Source organism: Equus przewalskii, chromosome 23 (assembly GCF_037783145.1).
Source record: "Equus przewalskii isolate Varuska chromosome 23, EquPr2, whole genome shotgun sequence".
Taxonomy (NCBI): Eukaryota; Metazoa; Chordata; class Mammalia; order Perissodactyla; family Equidae; genus Equus; species Equus przewalskii.
The window spans coordinates 13,504,784-13,522,962 of record NC_091853.1 but is presented as its reverse complement, the minus strand read 5'-3'; the positions used below and the strand labels follow the sequence as shown (position 1 = coordinate 13,522,962).

Sequence of the window (18,179 nt, the reverse complement as noted above, 5' to 3'; positions counted from 1 at the left end):
TGTCCTGTGGGTGTATTTTGCTTCCTTCATTAGATCACAGCCATCTGAGGGCACAGACTTGGAACCCCATGTCTTTGTAAAGCTCCACTCCAGCTGCCTGGTGTTTTGCACATTCTAGACACTGGGATGGCAGGTCTAACGGGGAAGTTGCTTTGCATGCAGAGCATTGTCCCAACACACAGCCTTCCATTCTGATCTCCTTTGCTGTGTATAGTGGAAAGAGCGCTAGTCTACGAGTCCCAAGAGTTTGGTTTCGATTCTATCTTCTATACTCATTACTTGTGTGACTTTGGACAATAAATGATCTCTTTGAGGTTCGTCTGCAGAACGAAGGTAAATGATACACCTTCCCTTACAGGGTAAGGATTATGGGAAAGTTGGGGGGGGGTGGTGTTTAAAATTATGCTGCTGTCTAAGGAGGGTGCAGGGTCCCTGCAGCCCTCTGTGCTGCTAACAGAAGAGACGGCCCTTCGTGCTCACTCCTCCCTTGATGAATTGGCTATGCCAAGGTTTGGGAGTAGACCTGGTAAGAGCTGGACCACTTGGCAACATAGAGGGAGAAGAGTTTATTGGGGTAGAAGGTGGCAGGCAGACCAATGAGGATGGGGGGAGGAAGAGAGAGGAGCCAGAAAAAATGGCTGAGGCTGGGGGCTTCTGTTGAGTCTCCTGGCCAGTTAAAAATCCCAGCAGTTAGTCACTGTAAAAGGCTTTTGAGATTTGGGAGGTCTCTAAGCTTTTTGTATTGTCTTCTCAAATTGTCAGTAACTCACAAATGTGAGTGATATTTTTCTCACTTGTGGCAATCAGTGAAGGGGCTGAGCTTAGACCTCGGTGCATATGGTGGAACACAGATGACGCAGCAAAAACAAATTCAGCAGACACAGGAGTTTAGAGCTAGAGGTGACCATGAGAATGATGGCCTTTGGGACAGATTTTGGGCTCCCTATGAGCTCTGTAAAGGGGGTCTGAGCAAGTCCTGTCTAGATCCTTGGAACACATGCCCCCCCAGCTCACATATGAGTTATGCCTTAGGCCAAGTACGTGAAAATAGTTTGTCGCCCCTTGTCCTTTCTGGCTTTGACTTGCCTCACAGATCAAGTGTGTCCCCAAGGTTCCTCATCATGACCTTGACTAGCATTCCGGCTGGGACCTCTGTGTCTCAGCATGATACTGTGGAAACGCCGTGTTATTCCCCTCGTTTATTCTTCAGCTACTTGTTATTGAGCATAGCGCCCAGCTTTGAGCTCACCTCAGGGACACAAAGATGGTGAGGCAGAGCGACCTCAAGCAGCTCACAGGGTGGGTAGGGGGCTAGTAAAGAGCAGTGGACATCACCTGCCCTCAGGGCCCAGGACCCCCAGATGGAAGGCCTGGGGGAGACTGTGCAGTCCCTAGCAGACCACCACAGTTGGGAGCCTGCAAACTCCCTGGGGCAGGTGGAGCTGCTTGTCCAGTACTCGGGTTACCAGTAAACATTTGGTGCAGATAAACAGCAAAGACAAGGGGCCCTCTCCTCTTAGCTGGGGCAGTCCTGGAGATGCTGCCCGCATCCTTGATGCCTCTGTCAGAGGCAACCCTGAGTTCACCTCCTCCCCCACTGGGGTGGCACAAAGATGGGCTGCTCTGCCTGACCCCTCAGTAAAAACTGTGCTGGTCACGGGAGAACAGTGGGTGCGGAAGTGTGGGCACCCTCACACCTGCAGAGCCTGAGAACCTGGTTATGGGGCCCTTGGGCTGGGAAGGGCATGTGACTTTGACCTAAAACCCCATAAGCACGTTGCTTTGTGTCTGCCAGCGAACCCCCAGCCCTAGAACATGGCAGATGCTCAATACTTATTTGTCAAACAAAGAAACTAGTGAATAGGCGCATGCCAAGTTTGTGGGAAGGCTTCCCCGCACCACCCCGCCCCCAACACTGCCCACCTGCTCCTGCCGCAGAGCATCACATGGGCACCTCAGCCCCGCCTGCCCCACCTCACAGCCTTCCCTGAGTGCTCTCCCTGCAAACCCCAGTTGCACTGCTAGGACACAAGTGGGACTTTACGTCTGTGGCATTTTAGGTGGGGGTGGGCTATTTTGTACAGATGACCCTTGCAGCTCTCACGGTCAGCGGCCCAATCGTGGGTCTGCTCTCTCTGCTTCGGAGAGACAGGTGCAGAGGCCAGGACACTTGTCAAGGGCTTGGTTCACTTTGGACTTGGCTTGGCTTCCCTCTCTGCCTTTCAAAACAACGTTCATTACTGCTCACGGAGTTTTCCTGTGCTTCATCTTGTTGGATCTCCAGGCACGGAAGTTTTGGATTTTTCTTATTTTACAGGAAACATTAAGCTCAGAAAAGCCACGCACACAGCTATGTCGGGGGGAGCTGGGTCACCCTGCCCGTGCTGTCCTTCCATGACCAGCGTGGCTTTTGCCGTGCAGGAACACACACAGCGGCCCATCTCCGGGCCAGCCAGGCTCTTCTGACTCCACGTCTGGTCCTCTTTCCCAGGCTGACCTCGTGCAGGAGGCATGGGGCACTGTGGCCTGTGTTGTGGGAAGGGGTTCGCTTTTCCTCCCCACAAGGTGCGTCGTCCTGCACCGCGGGCTCAGGTTTCTCTCCGTCTGTATTTGACGTCTACTACTGTTTGGAAGGTGTTCAGAGATCCCCGGGCAGCAGGCCTCCAGCCCAATGACTGCTAAATAGGCTTGTTAGGGACGGCAGAAGCGCCTGTGGGCTTTGTTCCTGCTCTCTGGCAAGAGGTCAGTGGACTGGAAGAGATTCAGATAAGAACACAGGCCATTGAAGGGACCAAGAGTTGAGTTTTAGAGGCCAGATGGCGCTAAGGAGGGGTATGGCACCAGGCTCACAAGCCAGCCAGAGGGAGCTGGCCTGTAGGGACCGGTCACTGGACCAAGAGTCGTCCCACTCAGGGTCGCAGGGAGTGGAAGGCTTGCTTAAGGCTTTCCAGGGGGGACAAGATTTGAAGTAGGGATAAAATCATACCGAGGAAAATTTAGACCAAATCCAAATTACATCTCACAGGACACAAAGAAGTGTGACAGGGAGATCTGGAAACTGTCAACCCACGTCTCACAGGGAGGCCTGGGGAGCATTATTGGGCTGCTCTCCTCTCCTCTCCTCTCCTCCAGCCCAGGGCTCCTGGCCTATTTCTCTCACCAGTCCGGTCTGACTGGGCCAGCTGAGGGCAGGCGGAAGGTGGGACGTCCAGGGTGGGGCAAGGCAGCTTCTGGGTTTGGAGACCTTAAAAAATGCAGCAGGATTTATCCAGAATCCTTAACCGCTTCAGAGAGAACATTCTAGAATGGGCAAGCATGCCCTGAGGAGGGCTCTCAGAAGTCCAGTTGGAGGTGACCAGGTGCAGCAGGCAGCAGCCTTTTGCTGTGTGGGAGCAGCACCCCATGGAAATGACGGGAGAAGACGGGAGAAGGGGAGGGGCCTTCAGCAAGTGCTCCCGGCAGAACCCCGTGGGCAAGCCCAGGGCAGACACAGCAGGGCCTGTGAGCGGGTCAGCAGAACCTGCAAGGAAAGCATCTGACTGGATCAGAACAACACTATCCTCTCGGCCACAGGGATGGGAGCTCCCAGCCTCACTTAGCGAGCAGGAATGGGAAATTCACATCCAACCCGCCTCCTGTTCTCAATAGTTCACACACACATGCTCGAGTCAACTGCCCACCAGAATACACGTGGCTCCTATCCCACAGTCTTCGTGTAGTAATTCTCAGCTAATTCGCTGGGTGCCTTTGTGAAGTTCCAAGTCAAACGCTACTAAAAATCGACCTACTCGACTATGAGAGTCAATATCCCAGTGTGCAGAGAGTAAAACTAAGGAAACAGCAGCTGTATCTCAACGAATCCTATTTCTGCCTGAGTTACACTCTGATTTCTCTGGCTCCCCTTGGGGAGGGTCCTGTGTGGCTCTTGCAGCTGAATCTTTATCGCTCTGCATTCTGTAGTAGCTGGGGTGGGGGAGGCTCGTGCTAATTCTCACCTGCAGCTTCTAACTCTTCCCAGAAGTGGAGCTCGAGGACTGGAGTCCCATTTCACCCACTGGCAGCTGGGGGGCACGGTGGGGGGCTGCATGTGGCCAGCTTACCCATCACAGGTAAGCCTTGCTCTCCCAGAAAACAGGTTAGGAAGGTTAGGTAGGAGAGCGACGTTACGCTTCTTTTTTGTAACAGGAAAACATGTTAAGCTATAAAGTTTAGAGCCTTTCCCTCCTCTGCTTTCTGCTAACCTGTGTCTACCAGCTCATCTCCTGCTAACCTGTGTCTACCAGCTCATCTCCTGCTAACCTGTATCTCCCAGCTCATCTCCTGCTAACCTGTGTCTACCAGCTCATCTCCTGCTAACCTGTGTCTACCAGCTCATCTCCTGCTAACCTGTGTCTACCAGCTCATCCCCTGCTAACCTGTGTCTACCAGCTCATCTCCTGCTAACCTGTGTCTACCAGCTCATCCCCTGCTAACCTGTGTCTACCAGCTCATCCCCTGCTAACCTGTGTCTACCAGCTCATCTCCTGCTAACCTGTATCTACCAGCTCATCTCCTGCTAACCTGTGTCTACCAGCTCATTTCCTGGACTGGGCAGATCAGGGGTAAAAGATAAGTTGGGAGGTACCATGCTGTCTGAATTTATATGCGAAAGGTCGGAGTACCCAACCTGAACGCACTTAGACAATGAGAGGAGAGAAGGAGGAAACCAAGATTCAGCAGGAAAGGTATTTGAGGAACATCGTGGAGAGGCTGCAGAGAGGAAGTGACTCGGGGTAGCCATCATATGTGTGAGCTATTGGGAGAAATGGACACGGGGAAAGAGGATTTTTTTAAATATATATTATGAATGAAATTTCTCTCTTTGGGATTTTTCCAAAATCTTCAATAAAGATTTAAATTGCTTTCCAAATATATTTTGCACATTGGATTTGAGTTTCTTTGAATGTGGTACATTGAAGAGATTGAGCCCAAAGGGCAACTTTTGTGGGTTATGATCATAAAGGAAGGTGACTTGTCCGAGGAAAAATAACCAGTAGGAATTACCAGTAACTCTCAGAGATAGGGAGATGCCAATTTAAGTAAAGTTGAAAAGAAAGAAAGATAGGTTAGCATTTATAAACTTCCTAAATTTTAAGCAAGTGTGTGTGTGTGTTTTTCTGGAAAGGCAGTATGTAGCTTTCATCAGCTACTAGAGAGTTTTGTGACTTCAAAAATGTTAAGGACCACTGAGTAAGATGATGTATAGGAAGCACGTGGAAGAGGAAGGGGATGGCTAAGAAGACAACATCGGTTAAAAAAAAATAATAAAGGAGAAAGACTCCTGTCTTGGGTCCGACAGGTAAATGAAGCAGAATAATTAAATTTAAATCAGTTCTGAGTGGCCAAGACAGGAAGTCATTTCCACAAGCAAAACCAAGCCAAATAGGAGGGAAAAATAAAAAGACAAAGAAGGTAGGGATTTGTTAGAAAACATGAATGATAAACAGTTCCTGGGAGGTAATCCCTCTGGGACCAGCTGATGTCAGCACTGGCCTAGTCCAAGGCACCCAGGTCTCTGACTATTTTTTAACCCCCAAGGGGGATGTAAAAAAAAAAAATCTCCTTTTATTTGCATGATCACTTCTTAATTTCATACATTTTTCCTACTTGCTACTTTGTGCTTTTCTTATCACCATCTTTGAATATCACTAACCAGGTGTATCAACCCTTGCAGTGCCATAAATACTATAAATATTTTTCCCAGTATGGACTCTCTTTCCATGCAAAGGTTTTACATTTTTAGGGAGCTAAATCTGCCATCATTTTTTCTTTCCTACTTTGTTTAGGGACGAACAAGGTTATATAAGGAATTTTTCATTTTTTTTAATTTAATTCTTCGTCTAGCAGCGGTCTGTTTTTATATTCTTAGGGTTTCGGGTTTTGCATATTTTTAGATAGAGAGCTAATTCTGCTGCGGAGCCTAATTTTCCTAGAACTAAGTTATCATCTTTAGCACTTCTTAGTTTCAGATGTATATGCAGATCTATTTCTGAATTTGCTATTCAGTTCTATTTACCTATTTGCCTCTATCCCTATACTCTGTTTCTATCAACTTGCTGCATCATAAAATTTAATGGCTGGTGAGACCATATTTTAATTTTTTATTGAAGTGTAACATATAGAAAGTGCCCAAATCATAAAGAAGCCCTGTGATGAATTTTCTCACATTGAGCACACCCCCCAGAAGCCTCCCCTGGAGCTCTGTCATTGGGTCTGTTTCCGCCCCAGGGCAGACCTTTGCTGGGGGCTGTGAGTGCAGACTTTCTCATGGCCACCAGCCCCTCTGCTGCTAGCTCTTGAGCCACAGCTCAGGGCCTCATAACAAGAAGCCAAGGTAGGGAAGATTGTTATGCTGGGCTATGACAAGGAGAGAAATGGGGACTTCTGCCCCAGGGCTCTTCCACTTGGAAAAAGCACCGAGCCGTGCCATCTTACAGATGGCAAACAGGAAAAGCTACTAAAGCCTGTAGGTAGCGCTCAGTTTCTTCTTATCAACAAGGAGAGCTGGGCCATTCCCCTTTCAGTCTCCACTGTCCAGCCCGGTGGGATTGGAAGTACCTGGGACACAGTCTCCTTGAGAGAGGGAGGAGCTATGAGTGCAGGGGCTGCTGCCTCCGTCCTCTTAACAGAGAGCCGCAGAGGAGAACATCCAGCCAAAACCCGAGACTGCTCTGTGTAACACTGTAAAACGATTTCTCTATTGTGGACAGAGCAACCTCTATGGGTGATACTGTGTTTAGGGAAATGCGGGCATACCTCGGAGATATAGTGGGTTCACTTCCAGACCACTGCAATAAAGTGAATATTTCAATAAAGCAAGCATTTTTTTTTGTTTCCCCGTGCATGCAATAGTTACATTTACACTATACTGTAGTATACTAAGTGTGCAACAGCATACGTCTAAAAAACAATGTATATGCCTTAATGAAAAAATATTTTATTGCTACAAAATGCTGACCATCATCTGAGCCTTCAGCAAGTTGTAATCTTTTTGCTGGTGGAGGGTCTTGCCTCAATGCTGATGGCTGCTGACTGATGAGGTGGTAGTTGCTGAAGGCTGGGGTGGCTGTGGCAAGTTCTTAAAGTAAGACAACAAAGAAGTTTGCCGCGTAGCTTGACTCTTCCTTTCACAGACGTCGTCTGTGTAGCAGGCAATGCTCTGATAGCATTTTACCCACAGTAGAACTTCTTTCAGAATTGGAGTCAGCCCTTTCAAACTCTGCCGTTGCTTTATCAACTTAGTTGATGCCATATGCTAAATCCTTTGTTGTCATTTCAAGAGTCTTCACAGCATCTTCACCAGGAGTAGAATCCACCTCAAGAAACCACTTCTTTGCTCGTCCGTTAGAAGCAGCTCCTCGTCCGTTCAAGTTCTGTCCTGAGATTGCAGCGATTCGGTCCCACCTGCAGGCTGCACTTCTAGTTCTGGTTCTCTTGCTGTTTCCGCCGCGTCTGCAGTATCCTCCAGTGAAGTCTTGAACCCTCAACGTCATCCATGAGGATTGGAGTCACCTTCCAAACTCATGTCACTATTGATATTTTGACCTCTTCTCGTGAGTCACGAATGTTCTTAATGGCATCTAGAATGGTGAATCCTTTCCAGAAGGTTTTCAGTTTACTGTGCCCAGATACATCAGAGGAATCACCATCTATGGCAGCTGTAGCCTTACAAAATGTATTTTTTAAATAATAAGATTTGAAAGTTGAAATTACTCCTTGATCCATGGGCTGCAGAATGGAAGTTGTGTTAGCAGGCATGAAAATAACATTAATCTCATTGCACATCTCCATCAGAGCTCTTGGGTGACCTGGTGCCTTGTCAATGAGCAGAAATATTTTGAAAGGAATCTTTTTTTTTCTGAGCAGTAGGTCTCAACAGTGGGCTTAAAATATTCAGTAAACCATATTGTAAATAGATGTGCTGCCATCCAGGCTTTGTTGTTCCGTTTACAGAGCACGGGCAGAGTAGATTTAGCAGAATTCTTAAGGGCCCTAGCATTTTCAGAATGGTAAATGGGCACTGACTTCACTTCAAGTCACCAGCTGCATTAGCCCCTAACAAGAAAGTCGGCCTGTGCTTTGAAGCTTTGAAGCCAGACATTGACTTCTCCTCTCTAGCTATGAAAGTCCTAGCTGGCACCTTTTTCCAATAGAAGACTGTTTCATCTCCTTTGAAAATCTGTTGTTTAGTGTAGCCCCTTCATTAATTATCTTAGCTAGATCTTCTGGATATCTTGTGCAGCTTCTACATGAGCACTTGCTGCTTCACCTTGTACTTTTATGTTATGGAGACGGCTTCTTTCCTTAAACCTCATGAACCGACCTCTGCCAGCTTCAGGCTTTTCTTCTGCAGCTTCTTTATCCCTCTCAGTCTTCACAGAATGGAAGAGAGTTAGGGCCTTGCTCTGGATTAGGCTTTGGCTTAAGGGGATGTTGTGGCTGGTTTGATCTTCTATCCAGACCACTAAAACTTCCTCCATATCAGCAATAAGGCTGTTTCACTTTCTTATCATTTGTGTGTTCACTGGAGTAACACTTTTAATTTCCTTCAAGAACTTTTCCTTTGCAGTTACAGCTTGGCTAACTGGCACAAGAGGCCTAGTTTAAGGCCTATCTTGGCTTTTGACATGCCTTCCTCACTGAGCTTAATCATTTCTAGCTTTTGATTTAAAGTGAGAGGTGTGTGACTCTTTCTTTCCCGTGAACACTTAGAGGCCATTGCAGGGTTATTAATTGGCTTAATATCAATTGTGCTGTGTCTCAGGGAATAGGGAGGCCCAAGGAGAGGGAGAGACGGGGGAATAGCCAGTCGGTGGAGCAGTCAGAACACACACAACGTTTATAAATTAAGTTCGTTGTCCTATATAGGCGTGATTCGTTCCATCCCAAAACAATTACAATAGTAACATCAAAGATCACTGATCACAGATCACCATAGCAAATATAATAAAGAAAAAGTATGAAATATCATGAGAATGACCAAAATGCGACACAGAGACACGAAGTGAGCAAATGCTGTTGGAAAAATGGTGCCAATAGACGTGCTTGACGCAGGGTTGCCACAAACCTTAACTTGTAAAAAGCGCAATATCTGTAAAACAAAATAAAATGAAGTATGCTTGTATCTTTCTTTCTTAATTTTGGTTCAGACTGAACTGTCTCTGGGAATTATTTGACCTCGGGAGATACGTTGTATGAGTGCGTGTGTGCGCGCGCGTGCGTGTGTGTGTGTGTGTATGCATGTTTGAACCAATAACCCTCTAGAGAACTGCAGTAACGATGAGAAGGCATCTCTGTACATCACAACGCAGGAGAGACAGAGACAGACAGACGTGGAATGCCCACATGGACTGCCTGTCCTGGTAAAGCTACCCCCTCACCCATATGCCCAACGTGATTCTAGACGGACTTCGGAGGCTGTGAAGTAGACTGCTGCCATATTGTGTCCTCACATTGCCACGGAGGAACGAGGGGGACAGATCTTAAGGGATGGTCAAATTCTGTGGGTCATGAACTGAAGAATGGTTCCCTCTGAGAAAGACAGAAAGAGGAGGGAGGGAAAGATGACTTGCTTTCTCTCCCCTTGAATTATGGTATAGGACTGGCCAGGCTCAATATCCACTTAAAATTTTTCTTCCCTGCAGAATACTCCCCTCTAACCATTCCCAACCTGCCAATCAAGTATGTTACACACACACGTCTTGGGGGCGGGAGGTGGAAGTGGTGGACCACTAAAGGCAAATGTGATTCCCCAGCCCACTGCTCCATGGAGGCTAATGCAGCAGAGGCAGCATGGAACCAGAAGGCCAGAGACCTACGTCCTGGCTGAGAAACAACCAAAGTGGAGCTGAGCGTGGCAGGGAAATGATGAGAAGAGCATTCCATGCACAGACGCTGATGCCAGCAGCTGACTTGTGATCGGATGTGGCCGCTTCCTTATTTTCCTAAATGTTCTGGAGGAGGTGTGAGGGGGAGAAAGAGGAAGGGCAGGAACACTTGGGTAACAAATAAAAGAAGAAATAAGCTGAAAGCTGCCTCTTGGGAACTTTCACCTGTTCAAGCTGGTTTGTCCCTAAGGGTCAATATGATACAGCTATTGCTCTTCAAAAGACAGCCTTCTCAAGATCTCAGGACAGACAGCATGGCATACAAGGCCCTTCATGCTCAGCTAGCTGCTGTAACAGAGAAATCCCCATATCTCAGGGCCTGGGGACTTGGCAGGTGCCCTTCCAATTGGTGATGTAGGGACCCAGGGTCCTCCCATTTTGTGACTCTTGGCCTCTGGCTATCAGACAGAGGAAGAGTGGAGGGTCACTGGAGGAAGGTTTCCGTGGGCCAGACCTGGAAGTAGCAGACATCACTTCCACTCACAGGCCATTGCCCAGAGCCTAGACACAGGCCACGCCCAAGTGCAAGCAAGGCTGAGAGGCATAAAGGGGCTGTGTGCCCAGGAAGAAGGAGGAGCAGGTTTTTATTGAGCAGAGTCACCGCTACCACAGTCCCTACCCTCTAGTCCATCTTACTTCTTGGCATTCTCTCTTTGTACTTTTGCTCCCATAATACTGAAATACATGTTGCTCCCCAGGTAACCCATCTTCTCTCATGTCTCTTAATCTTTAGATATACTGCTCCTTCTTGCTAGGCCAGCTTCTTTCCAAGCTTATCTACTTGGCAAATTTCTATTGCTCCTTTAGGAATCAGCTCAAGTACCTCTCCCGCCCCTTTTGAGCATTCCTTGACTCCTCCAGGCAGACTTAAGCACTTCCTCATTCTGGACCACATGGATACCTCCACTGCAGCACTTGCAAACTTTACAATTCATAATTTATAACTGTTTTGAGATAGACCTGTTTCTTCTGCTAAACTGCAAGCCCAGTATGGGCAGGAAGGGTGTCTTTATCTCTGCACCTGCTTGGCAGAGTGCCTGGAAGACAGGACTCAGTAAGCACTTATGGATTGAATGAATGAGCACAAGACAGAATATTTCTTCCTGATTTTCTTTTTTCAAGGTGAAATGTTCTCTTTTCCTTCTATCTTTCCCCAAGTGGCAAGGCTCCAGTTTCTTCGCTATCCTTGTCTCCATCTTCAGAATGAGCTCCAATTTGTCTATGTCCATCATAAAATGTGGAGCCACAGGTCTGAACAGGGCCCTCTGAGTTTGAACTGATTGGTTGGATTCACTGGGCGGACTACCCCCTTGCTTCATGGTAAAATTCACAGCAGGTGTGGGACAGGGCCTCAGCTGTGGTTAGGACCTTTCCTTCCTCTTGGAATACTTGCCCCCAGCCATGCACATCTAATATTCCACTCAAGAATCATCCCTTCTGATAGGGCATTTTAAAGATCTTAGAGAAGGGATGTTATGTTTAGATGTGTAAGGTATTGCTGGGTTATGCGGTATTTTGAAAATTACGCCAGATGCTTCTCTGTCTATAGATAGGGACAATCACCTTGAAGCAGATTTTCTTTCCTAGTGGAGGAATCACTTGAGTAGCCTCTTTTTGTCATACAAATATAAATTACCAGTGGGAATTGGATCTGTTCCAGGCTCCTTCTTGTCTGTCTTACTGAAGGGCAGAGGCAGGAACACTAAAAGTGACATTTTCCAGACTCCCTTGCAGCTAGGATACTGGATATGATTTATGTGTGACAAATCAGATGCACTCACATGAGATTTGGAAAGTAGAAATATGGTAGAAGCTGCTTTTCTGTTGCTTCTGCTGGCAAAAAAAATATGAGGGTATGAATTTGCATAAGGATCCAAAAACCCTTCTGAAAGGGAAGATACCAAGACTTCAAACCTTTCTTCCCAAGATTTAAAGTTAGGGAGTCCTGTTGGAGTGGCTCTGACCAAGATCTGCTGGAAGTAAAGGACTCCAGGGGACAGTGGGTACCTGTGAAGGTGATTCAGGCTTAACAGTTGAGGGGGATGGGTTGTTCTGACTTGTCACATGGCTCAGGTCAGAAGCCTCTTTTCATCCAGCTACCTTGCCATACTATGGAGCTTTGGGGAGTAAAGTCTGGCTGGGAATAAACAGATATTGAACCTGGAACCATGGCCTGTTCAGGGACCACGTCAGCTGGGAAGACTTTACTGCAGCAGCGAACACATACGTCCGTAGACAGTGCAGAGCTAGCATTCAACAGGACACCATCTACCACCAACCAGGGCAAGTAGACTGACCAGAATTTCTCGTTTCCCTCTTGGTCTTATACTGCGAAATAGGACTAGCCTCCTCTGGGCTGAGTAAGACCCTTAAGGTTTGCAGGGAGAGGGTAAAGAGGTCTCAAGAGGGAGATATTGAACCTTTGTGAAGTAGGCCATTTGAGGGGTTGAACAATTAATTAGAGAAATGAGACTTATGAACTTATTTGGATGTGGGTCATCCAAGTTACACATACAAAAGAAGAACCTAACTACATTCAAAATTAAAACTTAAGTATGAAACAATCCAGAACAAAAATTAATTAAAAGATGAATAGATAGGGAAAGTACCTGTAGTAAATATGACAGCTTATTTAGGTGATAAAGGAATACATTAAGACCAAATAGGTAAATGGGCAAAGTACATAGATAGACAGTTTACAAAGGATGAAATAAATCAATAAACATAATATAGAAATATCCAACCTCACAAATAATCAAAGAAGAGCAAATTGAGACATTTCTTTCTTCTACTAAATTAGGGGGAAATTATAATACCTAGTGTTGATCAGACTGTTGACCTCTGTTGCTAGGTGAAAATTTGTAAAGCCCTTTGTGAAAATATTTGGATATTTACTTTAGAAATGCACATCACAAAGTCTTCTAGCTCTAAACGGCCGATCAAAACTGTATATTTATTTTTCCTACCTCCCAACGTCCCACTGCAATAATAGAAGACAAATGAAAAAATAAATAAATTTACAGTAGTCCTGGAAAACCAGGCAGGTAGGCCTCCAGTGAGAAATTCCTGGATGAGATAAGGCTGAGGGGAACAGATTGATAGTGAACCCCAATAACCCATCGCGCCATAACAGATGGCAGAGAGGGGTTTTCCAAGCAGAACTCTGGTGCAATCCCAAGATGAGAGGTGTTCAACATTGAGAAAGGAGCTGACCTTGGGCCTTGAACTTGGGGCTTCAGACAAACTAGCTGAGCCAGTCTCCTCCCCCTACCAGCCGAGCTGCTGAATTCCCATTTCGCGTTTCCTTATAGTAATGTCCGTCCTACCTTACACTGTCACACTGTTGTGTAAATGTCCCCCTTCAGCACTTCCTTGTTACCCAGAGTTCACCCCCATGTAATATATGTCTGAATTCCTCACCAGACCTAAACTCCTCTGATACATGGTTCTGCCTTACTTATTTTGCATCTCCCACAGCATCTAGCAAATAGCGCTGTAAATCATGGGTACTCATATTTGCTGTTAAATCAAAGTCACACATATAAAAGTACCATATAAGCCTTTTACAAAAGCAAAGGATTATTGTTTTTTTAAATTAGTATTATCATTAATGATTTTTGGTCTACTCAGTTTCATCTCACCATCAGGATTTCTCAAAGCGTGTCTGTCCACCACGTATAACAGAAACACCCAGTATGCTAGTTTAAAGTTCAGATTCCTGGGAACCCTTAAATCTTGTAAACCAGTTTCTCTGTGGGTGGGGGCCTGATAAGCTACATCTTCAGTAGGGTGATTATTCAATTTATTGCCCAAACTGGGACACTTTTGAGTAAAAGGGGACACTATTAATAGTTACATTGAGACAATTGGCATAAACCAGAACAGTCACCCTCATTTCAAGTATTTCCTTTTACAATGAAATATGAGAGCCACTGCCCAAGGTTCTAATTCCGTCATGGCGGAACCAAGTGTCTTCCCTCCTTTAACTTCCACAGTAAGGACAAGGCCCTGAACCAACGGGGTGAGCAGGCAGCTATGGTGCTGCCATTAGGCTGAGCAGAAGCGGAAGACAGCAAAGAGTGTGAGTGCAAGGACAGCTGGTGTCCTAGGCAGGTCCTGGCCCGGGATGGCCTCCTGCTACCTTGAGAGATGCTGGCTGTGGCCACCGAACAAAGCTGACGGCCCTGGTGCCAGTGTCCCCCTCCAGCTATCCTTCAAGGACCAGGCTCTTTTCACTCAGAGATGGGGCTTTAAGGGGACTGCATTCACACAAATAATGCCCCATATTCAACAGTGAGAAAGAACACCTGTGTTAAGTCAGACGGCCTGGGGCCAACAAGAGCCACCTAGCGTGTGGCAGGGCTCTGCCATCTGCCAGATGCCCAGGGCCGCATTTGAGACAGCAGCAGGGCCTTCAGCTCCTGCGGCTGGGCTGTTGTTTCCTTCCAGGAGAACTTCCCTTCTGTTCCTTCTGCCTTTCCTTTTAATTTACAATCATGGAAAAGCACCCAGTTCCATCAAAGGCCGTTTTAAGAGCTTTGAGCCTAAGTGAGCTGGGAAATTACACCTGCAATGTTAGTCTCTGACCTAGCTCTCCAGGATCCCTTGAGATTTAATAAGACACTGTCTCGAGCTGGAGTTTCCATTGTCCCCTAATAGCATTAAGCCAGCAGTGCACAGAATCTCTGCGTGAGCACACACATTCTTTCTCTCTTTTCTATGCCCACACTCTCTTCAAACACATACTTTTTCTGTGTCCACGAGGCAAGCCCACACATGACCTTGATGATGAGCTTTCTGTGTTGCAGCGTAGCTTGTAGATGCTTGGAATTTTGGAAAGTATAAAGGGCTTTAAAATCAGGTTTTAATTATGCTACAGCTAACAAACTGGTCATAGTAATGTACGTGACATGTGTAGACCTTTAAGTATTCCCTGCCATTTGGACACAGAGAATGGATGAGATCCAGGGCGGGCCCAGGGAGACTTCTAGCCAATCAGGTGAGCGATGGTTGAAGAAACTGAGCTTGCTGAGCCGCCCAAGAGAAGATGCTGGAGAAAGGACGAGCGAGAGAGGCTATGATAACTTTTGTCAAACATCTGAAGACCTGTCACTTGAAAGAAGGATCTGTATTTATTCCATATTTCTGTTCCAGCAAATGACGTGACTCCATGCTTTCTTTTTCATGATATCCCTCTCTCTACCACCTCCACTTCTCTCAAGTGCCACAAGGCTCTGTGAAGCCTTCCTGAGGCACAGCAGTTGTCCTCTCCTTCAGGCTGCCACCACCTATCACATTGTATTCTTTGTAAAAAAATTATTATCTCTTTGTCTTATCCAGTAGAGTGTGGGGCCCTCGACAACAGGAGCTGGGGCAAACTTTTGTATTTTAGCACCCAATACAGAGTAGACCTTTCATGCACATTTACAGAGTGAACAAATGAGTAAATGATTTTCTGGTAGGAGCTTTTCAATATAAGAGCTCTGTGAGGGGCCAGCCCTGTGGCCAAGTAGTTAAGCTCACGTGCTCTGCTTCGGTGGTCCAGGATTCATTGGTTCAGATCCTGGGCATGGATATACACATCGCTCAGTAAGCCATGCTGTGGTGGCATCCCACATAGAAGAACTAGAATGACCTATGACTAGGATACACAGCTAGGTACTGAGGCTTTGGGAAGGAGGAAAAACATGAGGAAGATTGGCAACAGATGTCAGCTCAGAGCCAATCTTCCTCACCAAAAAAAAAAAGGTGTAAGAGTGCTCATTAAAAAAATGCTCTGGGAGGCCAGCCCGGTGGCACAGCAGTTATGCTGTGGTGGGCGTCCCACGTATAAAGTGGAGGAAGGTGGGCACGATGTTAGCTCAGGGCCAGGCTTCCTCAGCAAAAAAGAGGAGGAGTGGCGGTAGTTAGCTCAGGGCTAATCTTCCTCAAAAAAAAAAAAAAAAAGCTCTGTGAGGAGATGGAGATCTTCATCAACTCCATTTTACTGATGAGGTAACCAAGGCTCAGAGAGGATGGGCGACTCATCTAAGGTCACACAACTAGTAAGTGGTGTTGCAGACTGGTTCTTAGGTCTTCCTACATCAAATACCAAACTCTTTCTGCCATGAGGAAAGTGTGAAAGCACCTAGGTGAAAAAACCCCACTATTTATTGGCACTAATTATGTCCCTCCTCACTTGGACCGGGCCTTCTGTTTAAGACATCAAGAGTGAATAATGTCCTCACAGCTACAGAGAATAGATTGATGGTTGCCAGACACGGGGGTTGGGGGATGGGCAAAATGGGCGAAGGGGTGAGAAGGTACAAACTTCCAGTTATAAGATAAATAAGTCATGGGATGTAACGTACAGCCTGGTGACTATCGTTAATAATACTGTATTGCATACGTGAAAGTTGCTGAGAAAGCAGATTTAAAAATTCTCATCTCAAGAAAAAAAATTTCTCACTACGTATGGTGACAGATGTTAACCACACTTATTGTGGTGATCATTTCACAATATACACAAATATTGAATTATTGTTTCACACCTGAAAGTAATATGTTAGTTACACATCAATTTAAAAAAAAGAATGAATAACGTCTACCATAGATATTTACTACCCACAACAACCCTTTGAAGTGGGAATTATTTATCTTTTTTTTTTTGTCAGGAACATTGGCCCTGAGCTAACATCTGTGCCAATCTTCCTCTGTTTTATGTGGGATGCACCACAACATGGCTTCACAAGTGGTGCTAGGTCTGCACCCGGGATCCGAACCTGTGAGCCCTAGGTCGCTGAAGTGGAGTGTGTGAACTTAACCACTATGCCACCGGGCCAGCCCCTGAAGTGGGAATTATTATTTCCATTTTACATGAGGAAACCGAAGGTAAGAGAAATTAAGAAACTTGCCCAAGGGGCTGGCCCCGTGGCCCAGAGGTTAAGTTCGCGAGCTCCGCTGTAGGCGGCCCAGTGTTTCATTGGTTCGAATCCTGGGCGCGGACATGGCACTGCTCATGAAACCACGCTGAGGCAGCGTCCCCCATGCCACAACTAGAAGGACCCACAACGAAGAATATACAACTATGTACCGGGGGGCTTTGGGGAGAAAAAGGAAAAAAAGAAAATCTTTAAAAAAAAAAAAAGAAACTTGCCCAAAGTCACACATCTAGTAAGAAGCAGAGTCAGGATTTGGACCCTGCTCTACATGAGGCCAAAGGTCATTTACCTCTGTACTTTATCACTTGGCAGAGTAAGCCTTCAATTATTACTACTAAATACTGTTTCTGGAACAAGAAGACCAACTTTGACTCAAAACAAAGAACCACTTCTTACCAGTGAGAAACTGCAGAGACGGAGTGGTCTGGTGACTCACGAGGCGGTGAGGCCAACGTCAACCATAATTGGGGGTGTTTAAGCATGTGGTGGGAACCTGAGCTTGGCTCGGTGGATGGAGCAGATGACTTCTATGGTTCCTTCTATCCAAGGTCTTGCTCCTAACATTTGTGGGGTCCAGGGCAAGATGACAAATGGAGGCCACAGACCATATTTCTAAAAATTTTAAAGTTAGAAATCAAGCTAGCACCTGTGAAATAAAATGTTCCATCTTCCTACCCTGATAAATATACTTTCATAACACCTGGACAGCCAGGTTCAGTTTTAGAATTCCAAGACTCCTTGGAACTCCATGCTGAAATGCAGCAGCATGGGGATGGCTGGATCACTTGCCAGCATACAGCCCACCCACCTCCTCTTTCCACCTTGGACTTGGTCCTAGACCCATGAGGGGCCTCATGTGCAAGGAGTGTAGACACTCCAGCCTGAATATCCAGGGTCCCTTCACTGTCCCCAAAGAACTGCCTCTTGGCCACCCTGCACGGAAGTATGCATACCCGTGGAAAGACAGACCAGGGGGAAGAGGCCTACACAGGCCCTGGAAGCAGCTCAGGGCTGTCTAGACAGAGCAAGGGTCTAGAAGTGGGGAGGGGGCACAGACACATCCTCTTGACCCCACAGACTGGTCCTCACCTGGGAGGGGCATGGCCTGAGGAGAGTCAGGACAGGGGCCTCTCTTGCGTGGGTCCAAGGGCTACTTCCAACATGGAAGTTCCATGATATTAAGTTCCTTGGGTCTTTCCTTTGTTCGGGATATTTTTTAATAGCTGAGTTTAAGACCAAAATCCTCTGTCTGGGACAAAGACGTCTAGGCTGGATGATTCTGAGCTGAGCATTAGGGGAGCTTTGCTGGGCTATTAGATTTTGGATGCAGTGG

At 46.5% G+C, this 18,179-nt stretch overlaps 1 protein-coding gene across 2 annotated transcripts in view; it reads right to left on the bottom strand.

Annotated features, from left to right (window-relative positions):
* The window catches only part of LOC103566986 (protein FAM163A), a 72,487-nt gene that overhangs the window by 13,703 nt on the left and 40,605 nt on the right, over positions 1–18,179 (bottom strand). The window contains exon 2 of one of the 2 annotated variants that reach the window (XM_070591715.1): positions 17,243–17,458. The exons of the other annotated variant lie outside the window; for it this stretch is intronic. The gene's annotated coding sequence lies outside the window, so the exon portion shown is untranslated. The remainder of the gene's footprint in view (positions 1–17,242; positions 17,459–18,179) is intronic. 2 annotated transcript variants of the gene reach the window in all.